This window comes from Homalodisca vitripennis, chromosome 2 (assembly GCF_021130785.1).
Source record: "Homalodisca vitripennis isolate AUS2020 chromosome 2, UT_GWSS_2.1, whole genome shotgun sequence".
Classification (NCBI taxonomy): Eukaryota; Metazoa; Arthropoda; class Insecta; order Hemiptera; family Cicadellidae; genus Homalodisca; species Homalodisca vitripennis.
Genome location: NC_060208.1, coordinates 8580899 through 8600014, shown reverse-complemented (window position 1 = coordinate 8600014; position 19116 = coordinate 8580899).

The window sequence follows — 19116 nt, the reverse complement described above, 5'->3', positions numbered from 1 at the left end:
GTTTATCCCAGGATAAAACTAAGTTTTCCCTCTACATACTTATGTAAATTTTGAGTAGCTCCATTTCAATTTCCACTCAGAGCAGCGCCTGCGATCCAAAAATATGTTGGCAAAGAAGAAGCTCAAAACGAACATTTTACATCGTTACGACATCATACTTTTAGACAACAAAATCTTGATTGAAAACTCTTTCGTTCTTTTCAGACGAACTTTAACTACAGATGTCAGGAATTGAGCCTGTTGAAGGTGAAATAGAGCTCTACTGAACGTTTACATTGAATTAGCCCTTTTCAACATAACTAAATTATATATCTTTATGTTATAGCCATTACATTACATCAAGAAAATCGAAAATAAGTTAAACAGTTTTTCATAATTTAAGCTAATCTCTAAATTACAAAAGAGATTTTTTTTATTACAATTTGAACATATAAATGTACTTAGAAGTTACAAAATTCAGCAATGGACTACCACTAAATAAAAAAGGTAAGAAAAAGATAAAAGTTAAAAAACTAAAAATAGCCTAAAACTGGTTAGAGTCCAGACAGGAGAAAATGAACCCAGACGTTGTCACTGCACAGGATGAAAGTCATGAGAACGAAAAGTGAAGAGCTGAAACTCACATCACACCAGCACAGGCAAAAGTGAGACACTAACAACAAAATCAATAGCGGCACTTCATAAAATATGTCTTCTCAACTGACGAAGGGAATAAATTTAAAATCTCAAAACGTGGTTTTATATATTGTGTAGGATATAACGATATAACAATAACGATATAACGAAATCCTGTTATCCTTTCCTGGGGTGGTTTGTACACACATGTATGTACAGACGTGATGTATAAAACGGAATGTCCTCGAGTTGTCAACATCGGGGATGAAGATTGAATGAACGGGAGACAACAGGAAATGGAACAGCAACATCTTGTCGCTGCGTACCTTGGTGTGTGGTGCCTGTCAGTGCTCCATAGCATAGTCTGCTTTCCCAAATTACAAGCTTTTAGTGGAAATTTATCATTCTGGTCTGAAATAAATACTCTTTTCTGTTAAATTATATTATTAATTAATATAATAATTAGATTTTTGCGTATGAATGTATTTTTTATTAAGTAAGTGTATTATTGTAGTAAATACATTTTCTTAACAGATTATGGATAAAATATACATTACTGTATACTAGTAAATTGCAATAACCACAACTTCATGAAGGGACCTTATTATAGGGACTTAGTCGTTATAATTTATTCCATGACGACTTTCAACAATTCTCTGCAAAAATGTGTAATGGAACTTTTGCATGATAAAGTGGTGCACTTTACTATTATAACTGGCAATAATCCTATCGAGTTCATACAGTAATAGTGTTACTCACATATTGCAAGAAAAATTAAACTCAAATTAGTTTAAATTAATTAAATTGTATTGTACAGACAAAATAAGAAACTGTTATCATATGGTTTTAAATCATAGAGTCAAGTAATAAAAATTTTATGATATATGAAAAAACAATATATAAAGTTTATATATTTTAGAAAGCTCATTGAAGAAAACTTTTTCCTTCCATAACACGGACAATGAGTGAAATGTAAACCTGGAAAATAATGTTTCCTTGCTGGCCCAGCGTGAAAGATTGACGGCGATATTCTTGAAGGCAGAACAGCATAACATTTTCACCTCAACAAATACGCTGTATTTCAGAATGCTTTGAATTCGTTTGGAATGTGAATATTTGCTTGCGCATTCCACTTACATTCCTATGAAAAATAAACATACTGCCAGTATGTTTCTTGGTCTAAACTGAGCTATTTTAATCTATAGTTTATTTTACCATGGGACATCCTCTGAGGTTATATTATCCTAAACGTTAAAAGCTGGAAATAACGTAAAACCTGCTATTGGAACACAGATCATCTGCTGTTAGAGTTATCTATTAGCATTTTCTCATTCTTTCATGTTATCCAATGTTCTCATTATCCAACTAACTTAGCAATTCCATGACCTAACCAGCCACTACTCTCCAACCATTTTATTTCTGTCTGTATATCTCTTTATCACACGATATTTTGAGAATTCACTAGCCTATAGACTTAGAACTTTGTATGAAGGTTCTTGTCTATACAGATAACATCGAGTACGTTTCACTCTAGACGATTTGACTAAGCGTTAGTGAACATTTTACACATATTACACGTGACATTGCAACATGTAAAAGTAACGCTTGTGGCTATCCATATCCTAAGCGATTTGAAATTTGGAATTCAGCCTCAGTGAAAACTGTTACTTGGCGCCTGGTGTGGCGTATTCCTAAGTTGTCATATTTTAACACTAGCTTAGCTATTAAACCTATTTGATGAAAATTAATTTGTTTAAAAATAAAATTTCGGGAAGGTGAGATATGCCGGAGTACAAAATGTTTACATCCAGCTTTAGGCTAACCGAGTATGTTTAATGAATACAAGACAAGTAATAATGTAGTTCAGGTTTAGACCACAGTTCGTGTTTCAAAACCACAAACTTCGTATCTCAGCCGCAACACACGGTTTCACCGCGGTAACTGCTGTTCTCTTCTTGAGGTGAACAACTGTACTAATGCTAAGTGAAACAGTATTGTAGAATGTATGTACCTTTACTGAAAGGTAAATTGTGGAAATCGACATATTTATACTTATTGAAACTTACATGTATTTATTGGCTTAGTTAGTATTCTCTTGGTAGGTATTATTTTAGTTAATACTCATTGTAGAAGTATTATGTGTGCGTAGATTTAGGCTATTTGTTGAGTTATTTAGACTATCAGTACTTATTTGAAGTAATTCGTTCTAAAATCGATTTTTTATTGAATATATGTTGAACCCACGTCTGGTTTAAATTTAGAACTTTCCTTGCATTTTAAAATTGACACTTAAATCGTTCCTAATCTTTGTTTCTATAAAATGCTTTAGGAATGTTTTGGTTTTTAAACTCATTACTTCCCATGTCTAAAATTTAACGTCTTTTCTTGCATTTGGTAGCTTGGAAAAATATACCTTAGGTTTTTTGGTTGAAAGTTACTACTTCACATACCTTTTAAAACGTAGGTCTTTCCTGTCCGTAGGTAGTTGAAATGCATGCCTTATTAGGACTTTTGTGGCTGAAATTCACTACTTTCTGAGCATTTTAAAATTGAAATTCACGTATGAAATACTAGCCTTTGGTAGTAAAAACATGTCTAGGCCTTTTAAAATTTATACTTAAACTTGTCAGCACAGGAACCTCTAGTGTCTTAAAGAATTATTGTAAATTATAAAATCTCTGTCACAAATCTAACGGTTTTAAGACGTTTTGATTGTATAAATTTAGTATTAATGATTAACGGCGAATCAGACTGTATGTATAGCAGAATTAATGTAATTATTATACTATGCACAGTATAATCTCAGTCTGTGAGAGTTTGACATGCTGTGTTTGAACTATTATTACTTTCTATGTTTTATGCATGATACATAACTGCTCCATTTTATGGTACCAAGTGTCCTTTTTATAATACCTTAAGCATTTTGGATGTGTAAAAAGTAAATTTCATTCCATTTATTAAAAACCAACTGACACAACTGAAACAAATTACACTAGAGATACTGCTTAAAATATAACTAACCATAAAAGGTAATAAAGTCTTTAGCAATGTAAACTGTTGCTTTATGCAAACAAGATAATATTATTAAGCAATTGCACGCTTAAATATTAAACTATGGTTGTGAAGCTCAACAAGTTTATGAATGGTGTTATCAACAGCGATTTCATATTACATAATGAAGGTGGATACATGAATTAATTAATAAGTAAGGAGCAAATTGTTAATACGGTAATATTTAAATATAAACATAAAAATATGATAAATATATTGAAATAAATTAAGTGTTATGGTATAACACGTACACTTAAAATTTAACAGTGAGGTGTTCATTAAAGTTTGCACCAACCCTGTAAATGCGCTATGGTGCTTAATATGACATTAATATTCCACGTAAGTTGAGTAATGCAAAATCAATTATTCACTATCCAAAGTGCATGTGTAACAATCAAACAATTATAAATTACTTAAGTACTAAACAAGCCGTGAGGAACAACTAAGCCTAATATTAATTGATTTTGGCTTGACTTTTTGTCCCTCTATGGAAATATTCTTTCCAGCTCAGTCGGAAGACGTAGGTGTATATTGTGACAACTGAAAAGTTATCAACTTATTTTCTTGGTATTTACAAGTAATTAATATATCGAAAACTGTTCCGGATGAAAACAACTTGTTTGTGAAAAGTTCAGGAAATTTTCAGAAGGCATTTCAGAACATTTTGTATACGTAATTGAGCTATGATATGGTTAGAGTCTGAATAGCTGCCATAATGAAACGAATTAGTGTACCGAACTGGCCGAAGGACTTGGTCGAGGTATTTATAGCATCAGTCTTTGCAACAAGTTTGAACTTATTTCTGCGTTCCTTCGCCAGTTCTCGGTGATCTAAAAGTTCTTGTAGGATTAACATGTAACCAATATTTGTAAATGGTCAAAAAGACAATAAAATTTTACTAAAAAAATTCAGGAAAATTTAAAAGCGTTCCAGACCACTCCTTGTTGTTTTTTGATAACGCTTTTTCCATAAATACGGAGTTGTGAAGTTTGAACGGTCACCATATTGAGACGAAATGGTATACCACGAAACTAACCACGAAATGTACAAGATTGTTTTCTATAACAAGTTTCAGTGTAATTGAAAATTTTAGGACACTTATGTATGCATAAGTTTGAACAGTGAATATGTTTGGGCTTTGGAGAGGGTTATGTTAAATTCAGTTATGCAGAGTTTCGGGAACCCGCCATTAGGACAGTTGGTTTCTTCTATACAAAACCTATCTAAAACTGCTCAAAGAATTAACTTATGACACTAAGGTTTGAAAAGAGGTCCCCAAAAGAGGAGATTAATGTGGAACTTCTGAATCCTTTCCGTGCGTATGATTGCGTCATACTTTTCTTGCGTGATGTCAGCTCTTGAGATCCTTTAGGACTATTGCATTGATCGGCAACTCACCACAGTTTCAACCGTTGCATACCATGTTAGTAATGATCAGTTTGAAATCAATACCAGTATTGAATGTCAATTGGGTTTTAGTAGTGTAGGCTATATTTCCAGATAATTATGGTAATGAGTCTAATAATTGAGTTATGTAGGCACTGCATATTTTTACCACAGTAATGATGATACATTGATGAATATTATTCATCACAATTATTATAGAATTCACATCAACGGAACATTTTAACTGGATTACTTTGTTTGTCTGGTAAAACATTAATATTTCAATCACTAATTTATTGAAACGGCTTTGTCTGCTAATTTTATTGTTGTGTTATAAAGTGCAAATCATTTATGTCCAGTGCTTTTTTGTTTTAATTTATTCCACTTATATGCATATATATACGTATATTCCAATATCAAAAGGAAACGTTTAGTCAGCTCCACGTTTGAGTATTGATGGTCACGGCCTTTATATTGCGAATGAAGAACTATCTGCTACAATAGGCTTAGTCCAACATGTTTAATACTCGTGTTATTGGTTAAATTCGTAGTCTATAACGTGCGGTTATATGTTAGGACACATTTCTGTATCAAAATAAAATAAATATAAAACATGAATACTCCTCAAAAGGAGTAAACAGTTCAGTTACGTTGGTGAAAACAAAAAATTAAAAATTGAAAAAATGACTAAGACGGCTTTATAAACATACAACATGTAACAGTTGCAAGTCAAGATAGCAGAAACTAAACATAATTAATTTAGCTCATAACATTACATTCGTAACAATTGCTGCTTAGTGTGCAAACAATGACATGAATAACGACAAGTTTGTCTTTTTTATTCATGACATGACAATCATTAAGTAATTTTATGTTCATTACATATAGATATGCAGCAAAGATAAGTTGCATGCAACACGATAGTAGTTAACAACAATCATTAAGTAATTTTGTGTTCATGACATATAGATATGCAGCAAAGATAAGTTGCATGCAACACGATAGTAGTTAACAACAATCATTAAGTAATTTTGTGTTCATGACATATAGATATGCAGCAAAGATAAGTTGCATGCAACACGATGGTATTTAACTGGTTCAGAGTGGAGAGTAACGGTTGGTTAGGTTATGATATCGTTAAGATAGTTGACTAATTACTCAAAGGAATGAGAAAATGCCAATAGATATCTCGAATATAAGACAATAATCTGTTTTCTAGTAACTGGTTTTTACGTTGTTTCTAAATTTCAATGTTCGAGATTGTGAGAAGCTCACAGCCCACCATTACTTTATAACTTAAATAGTAAATAACATACAATCACATAGGATGTGTATTTTGTAATCGAATATAGAGATACAAATACGCCCTAAGTAGTCCAATAAATATGCAACAAAATATGTTTCAAAATTTGTATATAAAAGGATTGTATATGGAATGTACAAGGAAATACTCACATGCCAAACGAATTCAAGGCATTCTGAAAGCTATGGAGTTCCAAATACAGCGTATTATTTTGTTCATGTAAATATTCAACGCTATTCAGCCTTTAAGGATGTTTTCGTCAATCTTTGCACAGAATTTACCCACTGATCCAGAAAGGAAACTTTATTTCCCAGATTTACATTTTACATCCGAGTTATGGAAGGAATGAAGTTTTCTTTAGTAATAAACTCAATATTATCCTTTCATACTGTATATCATTGCATTTTCAGACTTGATTCTCTAGAAAAAGAAGCATATGGTAATAGTTTATTGTTTTGGCTAAACAATTTTTGTTTTCATTGACTTAATATAATAGAGTTTATTTTTTCTAGGAATACGAGACGAATACTGTTACTGTATAGTATTGTATTAGCCGTGTGCACTCCCCAGGCTTGATGTCCTTTCTAGCAGTAAAGAGTACTACTTTATCATGCAAAACTCCGTAAAACTTTGTTTACAGAGTAATAAACCTTACTCCTCCTAGTTCTGTCCATAGCTTTTGAAAATCATCATGCAATAAATTATTATAAAGACTGATTTATACCAAAATACCATCGTCAAATATTGGTTACGAAAATTTACTGGTGCAAGGTTTATTATATCCAGAACGTATTAGAAAATTAAGTGAATCACTAACAACAAGGTAAATACCTTAAGAGTTACACAACCCAAAAATAGTGTTAAAAAGAACAGTGTTCTCAGTAATGAACAGATCACAAGTACATGTTGATAATGAGAAGGAATATATCAAGATGTCGGAGTTGTAATAATAAATATTTTGCCTGCTTGAAAATGTAAAATATATTACAACTTTGGTTTATTAATATTGTAATTAAAAACCCAACGGGTTAGAAAATATAAATAACAACCAGATGGGATTTGGAATAATTGTAAAATTTATTTTATGTTGTTCATCAGGCAGTCTTGTTTTTAAAACTAAGTGATAGGCTGTTTCTAAGTTCTGCGTCAGTAAATATTTGTTCGCGTCTGAATGGTCTAAAAAACAATTTATTGTTGGTGTTATTCTATACATAAACTAAAACCAGATTACAGTAATTTTTTGGTGTTTTTAACGTGTTTATACGTGTTAAGCTTTTAGTTTTTCAGACTTACTTGACTTTGATTAAAAAAATATTTATAAGTATTTAACTTGAAAAAGGTTAAAGAAATCCTTCTGAGCTTCTTCAATTTACACCTATTCAGTAGATTAACCCAAAGTTATTTTTTTCATCGCATATTTCATCCCAGCTCCAAATGTGGGATCTATTAAACCTTACTTGACAATATGATTTCATGATTACACGCAATCTCATATATTAAGCCTAGTATCGGATTATTGCTTTAGAATGACAGACTAAAATCAGTTTGCCCGTTTCTCTTTTGATGCATCTGGATAATTCAAGCAAGCACTGAAAATATTTATGAACCGAGTTGAATCAGTTTTCAAATTTAACTAATAGTAATACAAACACAGTACCAAAATAAAAGTAATATAGGAAACCCAAAAAAACTTGCAATTTCTAATTTGAATTATACGTGGAATTTGCAATAGAATATCTACATCGTAAACCCAACTGTTCCCAGAAAGGTCCTCATCACGTTAATTCTGATTGCTGGAGCCGATTTTCTCAAATGGGTGTACAGTGCAGTACCGGGGTTAACGGGCATAACGTAGAACAGGCATAGCAATAGTAGAAACTAATGCAATAATCATGCCGTATCTGAAATAACTGTGAATACTTTGCGGTGCAGTGTGTGATGCAAATATTTGATTTCATCTCAATAACTGTGATAACAAAAACCCGTCATATTTTTAATTGAATAAAAAATTGTAAAGACATTGTAAGTTCTTGATGTAGTACCTATGTTTTGCTAAACCGATGAATATATCCCTAATATCGTTATATTATTGGAAACTAAATATCCTTCTAGTTATAGTTTAGAATGTACATATTTGACTGCGGCAACACCAGACTTGATTACGACTCAGTGACTCCAGTCTAGTCAACATTTACACTTCACTAAACCTTGTTAACTGTGTCTGCATACATTAGGGTTCTCATCATTTGCTGACTATTCCCAAACCTCTTCTTCAAACAGAAAATGTAAACAGACACAATCATCCGGTGATGGATTCTGACAGGTATTACCGCTTTTATATCAATTTAATCAACAATGGATTCATTTAGTAAAACTACGTACTTCATTAGGTTGAAACGTTGATTGGAAATTAAAAAATCTCTATTATAATCTCTATTAGATTTTTAGAAAATTAGAAAAACTATTATATGAGAGACTATAAGGTTTTACTGAGTATTTCTGAGAAAACTGAAAATCGAAAGGGAATTGTAAAATAGATTTCTAAAAGACATAAAATTATATAATACCAAATCTTCGCTGTTTAAAATTAAACTTTCAATTAAGGTTCGAATAAAATCAGAAACTACTCAAAAAGCTTCTAGAATATTGTATTTTAAAAAACGAAAGAGACCGTCTATAATAACTACAAAACAGTATGATTCTATAAGGTAAAACTAACTCAAAATCAAAATCTTTTTATTGCAGCGACATTGTATATACATTGTATGGCAAACGTCAATACGGGGTTTCTAAAATTCCAAGCATTCATACACACAATACACATTCATACTTACAATTTTACAATCACGCCTCTTTCATTCTTCGCCAATGCAGCCCACTTGGCACAGCAGAGTCAGTCTTCTAATTGGGCGGTCTCCCAGTCAAATGCCAAAAACTCACCCGCATTATAGAATGCCTGAGACACCAAGAAGCGTTTGAGGCGAGTCTTTAACGCCTTAGGCGTTGGGGCATGTTTAATTGAATTGGGCAGTCTGTTGAGGAACTGCACACCCGCTTGCGAGGGTAGGCGTTCATAAACTACCGTTCTGTGTCTCCCAGTCCGGTAGTTTGCTTTGCCACGCGTCTCATACATATGTGTATGTCTTGGCCTCTGGTTAAGGCACATTTACTCACACAAAAAAACAAAGTTGTTTCCAAAATGTAGAGGCACGGCAGAGTCAACAGCTGCAATTTCCTGAAAGCTTCCCTGCACGACTCAATAAATTTGATTTTGGCGATTACTCTAATTGCTTTTTTTTGGAGTCTGAATGCTCTTTGAAACTGAGTGTTTGCGCAAGCTCCCCAAAGGACCACTCCGTAGGCAAGATGGGGATAAATCAAGCCGTAATACGCCGTAATCAGTACCTGACTCGGACAGTATTTGGCTAAAGATCTCAAAACAAAAATGCCTGAGCAGATTTTTGCGCAAACATGGTCAATGTGCTCATTCCAAGTCAGCCCTCGATCGAGGTGCATTCCTAGGAATTTTGAAGAGCAGACTTCTTCCAGTGTGGAGTCATCTAACAAAATGGCCGGCTCACACTGGTTGCCTGCAGTGCGCAAGGCAAAATTTAAAACGTTGGTTTTTGAAGAGTTTGTTGTTAGATTGAGGCTGTGGAAGTATTGGACACAGTTGTTGATGTCAACAAAAGCCTGTTGTTCCAAAACTTCGCTTGACATTGCATTGAAAAAAAGAGTCGTATCATCGGCAAACTGCACCAATTTTCCATGCAGAAGCGATGATTTTATATCGTTCACGTAAAGCAGGAAAAGCACAGGACTGAGTATAGACCTTGAGGTACTCCATATCTCAGGTCTATTGGTTTGGATGATTTATTTGATATTTGGACAATTTGGGATCTCTGACTTAGGAACGAGCTAAGCCATTTAAGAGGCACGCCTCGAATGCCGTGGGACTCAAGTTTGTCGAGCAGTGTACCGTGATCTACGCAGTCGAATGCTTTGGACAGGTCTAAAAAACACACTCATTGTGTGGTTTCGACATTCAATTCCCTCTACAATCATATCGACAAGACTCACAACTGCGTCTGTTGTCGATTTGCCCTTTCTGAAACCAAATTGTTCACTTGAGAGCTGATTGTATTTGTCCAAAAAATGAAGCATTCTTATAAGAAAATAGCTTTTCAAAAATTTTGCTTATCACTGGCAAAATTGAGACAGGCCGATAGTTAGTAATTGAAGCTGGGTCGTCTTTCTTAAAAATAACTAACTGTATGAAGACTTTACATGTAATTCTGTGCAATGGACGCAGTTGTCAAAGTAATCATGGTTTCAATTACACGAATTCGGAAATATTATTTACAATTATGGCTTCATAGCGCTCATTGAAAAATACAAACATTATTTATTTTTTAGATTGTTACTAAAACTGCATTTATTTTATGAATACAACTAGCTGTTACCCACGGCTTCGCACGCAAATCTCAAGAACCGAAGTCCTTATATTACTTAGTAAAGGCAATTATGCGCGATTGGCTGCTGAATCGGGAACGGGATAAAACGTATCCTATGTCCTTCTCCCAGTTCTTAGCTACCTCCTTACCAATTTTCAGCCAAATCGGTTCAGCCGTTCTTGAGTTATAAATAGTGTAACTAACACGACTTTCTTTTTTATATATATATATATAGATGTCCAATTAAATTGTATTTTGAGCAGATACAGTTTTAATGCAACTTGTACTGAATAGCAAAGGCTGGCAATACGCTTCAATTGTCATAATTAATGTTGATTAAAAATTACCTGTTTCAAAAGTTGTCTAGTTATGTTGATTACTTACGCAATACCTATTTTTTTTTTTTTAATTTAAGTTATAATCTGTGTCATTTAAGACAATTCCTTCAAGTAGTCTTAATATAACAATATTATGTGTCTGTGAATTTTAGTTAAAATTTAAAATAATAATCTGGAAAAAGAACATATTTAATTTTAAATCATTAGAGTAGAATACTCATTTCAACAGCATTTATTTCGCCGTGAAAGCCAACGTTGCTCTAATATGTGGGCGGATTATTAATTTGACACAGAGGGATAAAGTAGAGAATGGTGGAGGGCGATCCCTTTAGTACCTTCATTAGTCTAATGGGTAAACCCTTATTCGGATTATGTCATCCTTTGGGGGATTAAGGAAAATTTTCTTTAGTACGTAATTCTGTCGCACGCGACTATTTCTACCTTATTAGTCCAGAAACAGTATGCAGTACTAACACATTAGTATAAAGCAGTTTGAATAGTATGAGTAAGTGGTGGTTCTATACTCTTCGATTTTCAATTGGTACATTGGTACAAAATTTATTTTAGTATTTAAAAAACGGTAGTCAGTTTTAATGATACTCATACTTTTGATTAATTATGTTCACAATGGGTAAAAACTACACAATAATTACGGAACATACTATCTTAAAACAACAAATCAATGACTGTTCCAAGTTATTTGAGTCCCTACAGTTTGTTATTTTGCAAAAAAAATATATTTAATTTGTTTTAAACGGTAAAAGATAGATTTTTTGCCATTATTTTGAAACTAATGCGAATGTTGTGTACTGAAAAATGAAATGAAGTAAAGGCGTGTTAATTTTATCCCGACAGGGTCTTCTTAAAGTTGTGTTGTGTTCATTCTTTCCGTCTGTCGGACCAACTTGGGATAAATCTTTATAGAAAGATCCTAGATTATTGAAACTTGGTACGTGGCTCCCTCCTCAGCAAACGGAAAACTATGATTCTTTAACCAAAATTAAAAACTAAACGTAAAGCTATATTCAGATATTTTAATGTTTATCTTATGGGTAACTGTATTAGACACGAGATAATTGCAGAATAAATACATTTATAAACAGACTGAGTACAATCATACATGTTATCAGGCACATGTGAGTGACACGTGATGAAGTTACTGTATTGGATTGGTTGGTAAGCTTTTCGTTACTTTCTGTTGGTAAACCTTCCTTGCACTTTGAAATGGGCCTCGACTCTCCAGTGTATAATATTGTCGAACAACGTCATAATATTGAAAACAACTTTAATAACTTAAAAAGAAAAACTTTTCAAGTGTTTTAATTAAATGTTGACATTTTGAGAGGATTTAGTCATTTGAATAATTCTTGAGCAGTTGTTAAGTTATAATTGTGGAACATTTATTGATTATATTCGCGATTAAAGGTAATTATTCAATAATCTTTAAACAATACGTCATTATATGAAAAAATAAACTACTACATAAATTTTGCAATATATTCTAGTAGAAGAAGCATTTATTATTCATTTCAGTAACTCGGATTCCTAAATAAAATAAAAATTGTTATCAATAAATGACGTTATATTAAGATTGGCAACAAACATGATACAAGAAATTTAGTAGACTAAAGATACCCTCTGCAGATTCTTAGGCGATAAAGAAGCGACTTTCTTCCTCTCAGCTGTTATTAACGTCCGCCAACTTGACAAAGCCTTCTTTTTGCTGATTCTCCTTTTGGACTTAGATTTTGTGTCCTGAATTTCGTTCAAACAAGCATTTCTTTCAGGTTGTTGTTTAAAAACCCAGGATACCTGCAAATACAAAAATAGTCCGCAATAATACATTTAAATGTAATTAATATCACACATTTAAATAGCCGTATAGCAAGTTAAATTATTGTATCATTTTAAAATAAACTGTTCTAAAACATTCAATATACATATTCAAAATAAATATAGAATAATAAATATATATAATAATAATAACATATAATAATAAATATATAATAATTACCTATTCAATATAAATACACGATTTTTATTGCTTTCTTATAAGCACTTTTTCTTTCTAGAGGTTTTTATATTAAATGCGTATTTTCAAATTATTCGCGAAAACCGTCTGAAAACGTGGTTTTTACCTGAAAAACGACAATTTCACTAATGAATAAGTCGAAAAGTATTGACTTTCAGAAAAAACTTAATTGAAAAAAAATTTGTTTAGGATTAGTCAATTTATTGATTTCCGCACTTATTTCAAATGAAATTGCACACCCCCGATAAGGGGTCGCATCCACCCTCAGAGAAAAAGCAACCCCCGGCACAGGGTACACTTTTAAATAGAGGACAAGCGGAACCTAAATCCAAATTGTTATAAAAGCTGTATGGGATAAATTAACAGAAAAATAGTCATTGACTATAAGGGTTATTTTATCAACGGTTCTTGTTTACATGTTATCTCAATAGCAATAAAGTTTTACTATGGATATACTGAAAGCTGTGAGATCATAGGTTACAAGGCAAAGATCAAAACTTGATATTTAATATTCTTTATTGTTAGATCCGCTTAATAATACCTGTGACACCCTCGTTGGTGGCAATTTAAGTTTGCATATTTACAAGTAGTGGACCGCAGTACTATTCAGAACCGGGAAACGGGCAGACATTTCAAGTAGCGGGTTGTTGGTGTTGTCTGCAATTTTTTACAATCCTGTGCAGCAAGATGTAAGTTTAAATAATATATGCAACGTAACAGATCGATAGTTGGATATGTGTCGATACATATCGATACTTCAGCTACATGTACGTGGACTCTCCTGGTGCAGGCCAATTATGGACCGCGGTATCGAGTAATGAAAATTCCCTAGTAGTCATTCCGCTCCCGATGAATTATGAATTGTAATTATTTATTCGTATTATGTATCCCTTTCTTGTCATTAAAGCGACCTACACATGCTCTAGGTATGTCATTTGTTACATAAACCCGAGTCAACATAATTACATATGTTTCCTATCGCCTACTTTAAAGTCGGGTATAAACCCAAAACATTTAGCTTTTACCCCATTTCTGAGTTATTACCGGGCAACCATAGAAATGCCAGTCACTTTTGATGGCTGAACTACAATAATTACTACATTAGTTTTATAATATTGGGAAAAATCTACATTAAGGTCAATTTTAAATACATCTAATGATATATTACACTCAGTTATTACAAGAGTTTGGATGACAAATTTTCATGTGTTTGTTAAAATCATTCTAATCCATATTTAAGGTTTGGAAGAATAAATAGAAAATAATGGAGTGGTAAAGTGGTAAGGAGGCTCTATATTGTTACCTAATTACCAAACCGTTAAATTAGAAAAAATACTGATGTGGGATTCAAACTTTACTAACAAAAGGTGTTAGTATGGAGAATCCGAGGGAAGACCCCAGAGGTTGGGAGAAGTTGAGGAAAAACCCCAGGGTTGGGAGAAACTGAGTTAATCGAAGAGGCAAGGTCATTTAGGAGACAGAACATCCAGACACAACACACGACACTTTGTTCTTGAGAGTTGGAGATATAAACTTACACATGGTAAAGTGGGGACCTTGCCGCCGGATAATGGAAGAATATTATCGCGTCAGAAGAGCAACTGAAGATTTGTGGGGAAAAGCCTAACGATTTTATTGAATTCATTGGCCTATTTAGATTACAAAATCTGTAGAGGTGTCTAATTACTAAAAAAGCTCAAGAGCACAAGTCACAAATCATTTTGGCTCTGTGTATGAGCCCAGGCTTCTATGTGAAGGCCTTGTCTAGGAAAGATATTTCGCCTATTAAAGCTCTTCCAAAGTTGTTTCAACTCTCCAGTCAAAGTTCGACAGGAGATTTCAGCTGCCACTATGTTCAAGCATTCTCAGTTAAAGGTTATAGTACGGCAGAAAAAGTTATTATTCCAGCGAGATTTAATCCTGACCATCAACAGTTGAATTTTGAGTTTAGGTCTAGTTTATCTTCCTTGTATTGCAGCAAAGTATTTTCGTGCTGCAAAAAAGGAAGGTAAACTGGAGCTAAACTCAAAATTCATTTGAATCAACCTTTCCTACCAAAGCTACTTTATGTGTAGAAAACTCGGTTGTTCCACCGTGCTTAGAAATCGTGTCTATCACATCGTAGTGTACTCACTTGTGCACCTAATAAGACTACCATTTAAATAGCGTAAAATATACCTATATAAATAGCCTTGTTATACAGCCAGTCTCTTTCTGAGTCTGATAAAAGATTGCATTCTACTTGGTGAATAGTGCTTTATTTGAAAGCTGCATTGTGGACTGTGCATTTAGAACAATGGGAACTCTATAACATCGGTTCAATGAAATAAGAACTTTTATTTGTTCATTGGAACAATAGAGTACATTGGCTGACTAACTCGAAGCTTACCAATGTTTACTTTCATACATTTATTTTACAGAGTTCTATATATTAACATGAAGTGTTTGCGTTAATCTTATGCATCCAGGAGCTCTAATTCCTTTTGAGAGCAATGTTACCAAATCAGTTTAGAAGTCTTAACACTAAAATATATCATTGAATAATTTAATATTTACTATTATTAATTATAATTTATTAAAAGTTTTTATATTATGATTTCTAAATTTAGGAATTCTGTTTTTGAAAACATGTTATCAGACGTATCACACCAACAATAAAGAGTGTGTAAGAGTGACTACAATACAGAGACTGGTTGGTCAATCTAGATTTGAGATCGGAGAGGATGCTGGTAGATTGCAAGTTCCAAACAGATATTAAATTAGCTTCGTCTTCGCTACAGACTCGACACCATTCAGGGCTAAATGATACATTTTCCACAACAGATTGTTATTATTGCGTTGAAACATAAAATATTTGAATCTCGGTTTCTTTTAGAAATTGCTCGCACGAACTCTAAGTATACTTAGAATGGTTGATATGTTATGAGTAGATAAAATTACAAATACATATTCTATTTTATTATCAATAAATTGGTGATAGTGCATTACGGTGAAGGATGCAATAATTCATTTTATCCAAAGGACGCAATAGTGAGTTATAACTAGCTTGACTTCGAGACACCTGCAGTATACTATCATTTCAAAGAAGGTAAAAAGCTTAGATAGAACGTTCAATTCAGATTGCTCCTTCTTTAGAAATTCTATCTAACCACGTGACTCTTTTGCACACATTTGCCATCCAGTGTTCTCGATAAATGGTGTTAAAAGGACACGTTTCTTCCTGGCAGGTGTATAAAATGTGGCTTTTGTACCCAAAAGGTTACATTTATACAACTTATAAATCCATTCAGTTATAATGTAAATGTGAAGACACAACAGTACAGGTAATGTAACAGTGTTGTCCAGTAATGAGGAACCCCAGAGGTTGGCTACTTGCGAAGGAACCATCATGTTTTTGACATCATTATACTACAGATCGGTTACTGGTAATAATCACACTTTTATACTCTACCCGTTAAAAAATGCAGCCAAATTACATAAATAGATCAGCTGAAGTTACGTATATAAAATAGATATATGCTACCGGTGCACATTTTGGACGTTAAAAGATTTGATGGCTTGTCTCCGTGCAAAGTGAAGTAACTCTCAAGGCCATAGAATAAACAAATTACTATGATGTGTGCAGTAGGTTTTACTGTTATAAGTTTCTAAACTGGACAAAGGATCTTTATTAATGATAGTCATACTTGTGGAAAACATTTTATACAAATTACAAGATAAAAAGGAAATTAAAGATTGGGAAAAGCGAAAGAATATCTCAGGAACGTTAAAAGAAAGCACCTTTTTACTACAGCCGAGTTCATACTAAAAATTTAACTACTTGCGGTTTGTGCTAATTAATAGGTTTATAACTTTGAAGTGGTACCTATACAAAACACCTGACGATTAGACGCACTTATCAAACACCTCGCGAGTTTTACCACGTTAGATGTCTGGATAGGACGGACGGGCTGAACAAAACTTATTATATATTAGCCAGATGGAGATACAGCTTGGAAAATGAATACTTTTGGTCAATACTTTAATCCATTGCGTGACTATCAGTTCCTTGGTATCAATTTTCATGTTGTTCGTATTACTATATCCTCGTCAGAGCGTTGTGAATAATATTCACTACTTGACTAGCAGTAGGGATCACCAGAGAGTGCAGTTGAGGGAGGAGCCTATTTAGCGCGTTACCTTGGAGCAGCCAATGAGTACTGAGCGACGTTGCCAAACCTTTCCTGCTAGAACCTCAGCGCTCCGTGCCGGGTGGTAGATGGCGTGTTATGTGGCAACGTCGCGCGGGTCTGTCCATTATATTGGTTACCGCCAACTGCATTCTTTCGTGGCTCACTACTTGACTATGCCTGTATATTGCTTTAAAAAATTCTTGCTCTGGAGATACGCCGCATTGTACTACAAATATAATATATGCTACACAAGTAGTAGTTGTGAATTTCTCCATGCGAAGCTAGTTATTTTTGTGAATCAAGTTTAACTTATCGATATTGCATCTTATCCGTTGCATCTTACAAAAGCTTAATGGATATTTTCATCCGAAAGATCTTCTGGTCACATATTAATTTGCTTAATTTAGAACGTGTGAGAAGAAAACCTCATCAGATACAATATAACGTAATCGTAATATTAATGAGGCCTCTGTTGTGTAGTGGTAGCATACTCGTCCGGTAAGTGAGTTATTTCTGTTTGCTTCCCAACGGAGCAAGCACTTACTTCTCAAATTTTTATTGATATCAAATTATGCCAGTGGAAGTTGCTCTTTATACAAATTTAGTACATGTACACTTCCTAAATGGACAATTATGATCAATAACATTCTAAAAACCAATGGATCAACATGTTTATTTCGGTTACTTGGTCAGTACTTAATTAATATTCAGTAATGGTTGCTTACAACAGTTGCGCTACTTACCGCATATGGTGAGCCATGCACGTGTGGTTGTGGTGGACCTCCCTGTGGTGGTCCGGTGGGGTTGGTGGTGGACTCTCGGTGGGACTCATTGGTCTCTACCACAAGCTGACCACAGACTGTTTAGTTAAACATTGATTACTGTTTGTGGTAGTCATGGCTTGACCAGCAGAATAAACATAAATACTTTTAATCTTATTACAGTCAGTTCGGTGGTGATTGTTAGGGAAAACTATATTTTTCATAAACATTACGGTTAATTAAGTTAAAAACCTATAAAAAATAAAGTATATAATAATAGTCCTTGAAAATTAGCTTTTCAATGTTGTTTTCTACTTAAATAGTCAAGTTTACTCCAATAACATGATAAGCACGTATTATGAAACTTATTACACACACAATTATGTATCAATTTGTGGGATTGTTTGCTTACCCGTTATTAGCAAATGTCTATTGTTGGTTTAAAATTACTCGTTTGACTCTTTTAGTCGTGTCTCACCTACATACAATGTAACCACTAAATTTATGTTGTTAATTTTATCTTATAATCATACCTCACACCAAATAAACTACTTTCTTCAGCCACGAATATTGATAAAGAAGCCTTGTATTTGGAAAGTTACTCCACTTCATGTGTCAAAAAATTTGTACTTACAGTTTTACTTTAAGATTATGATACTTTATTACATGGTGAACCTGTAGATATTAACTAAAAATGTTTGTTAACTAATATTAATATTAATGTTAACTAAATTAATGTTAATTAAACTTATGACTGCTTTTAGTTAACTCACTGTAAGAAGACCATTCAGTTTGTCAATCTATGTCATTGGCTAGACAACCTACGTTAGGAGAAGGTTATACATTATATAAATAATTGAAGTCTAATAGGTTTAACTTTGACATTGATTAATCTGAACAGTAACCATCAAACAAGTTAAGTATTTTCATGTTATTATGGTCAAGCATTGTTATTGAGGAATAAAAAGTTACTTTTGATTCTGAAACATATTAGCTAATTATAT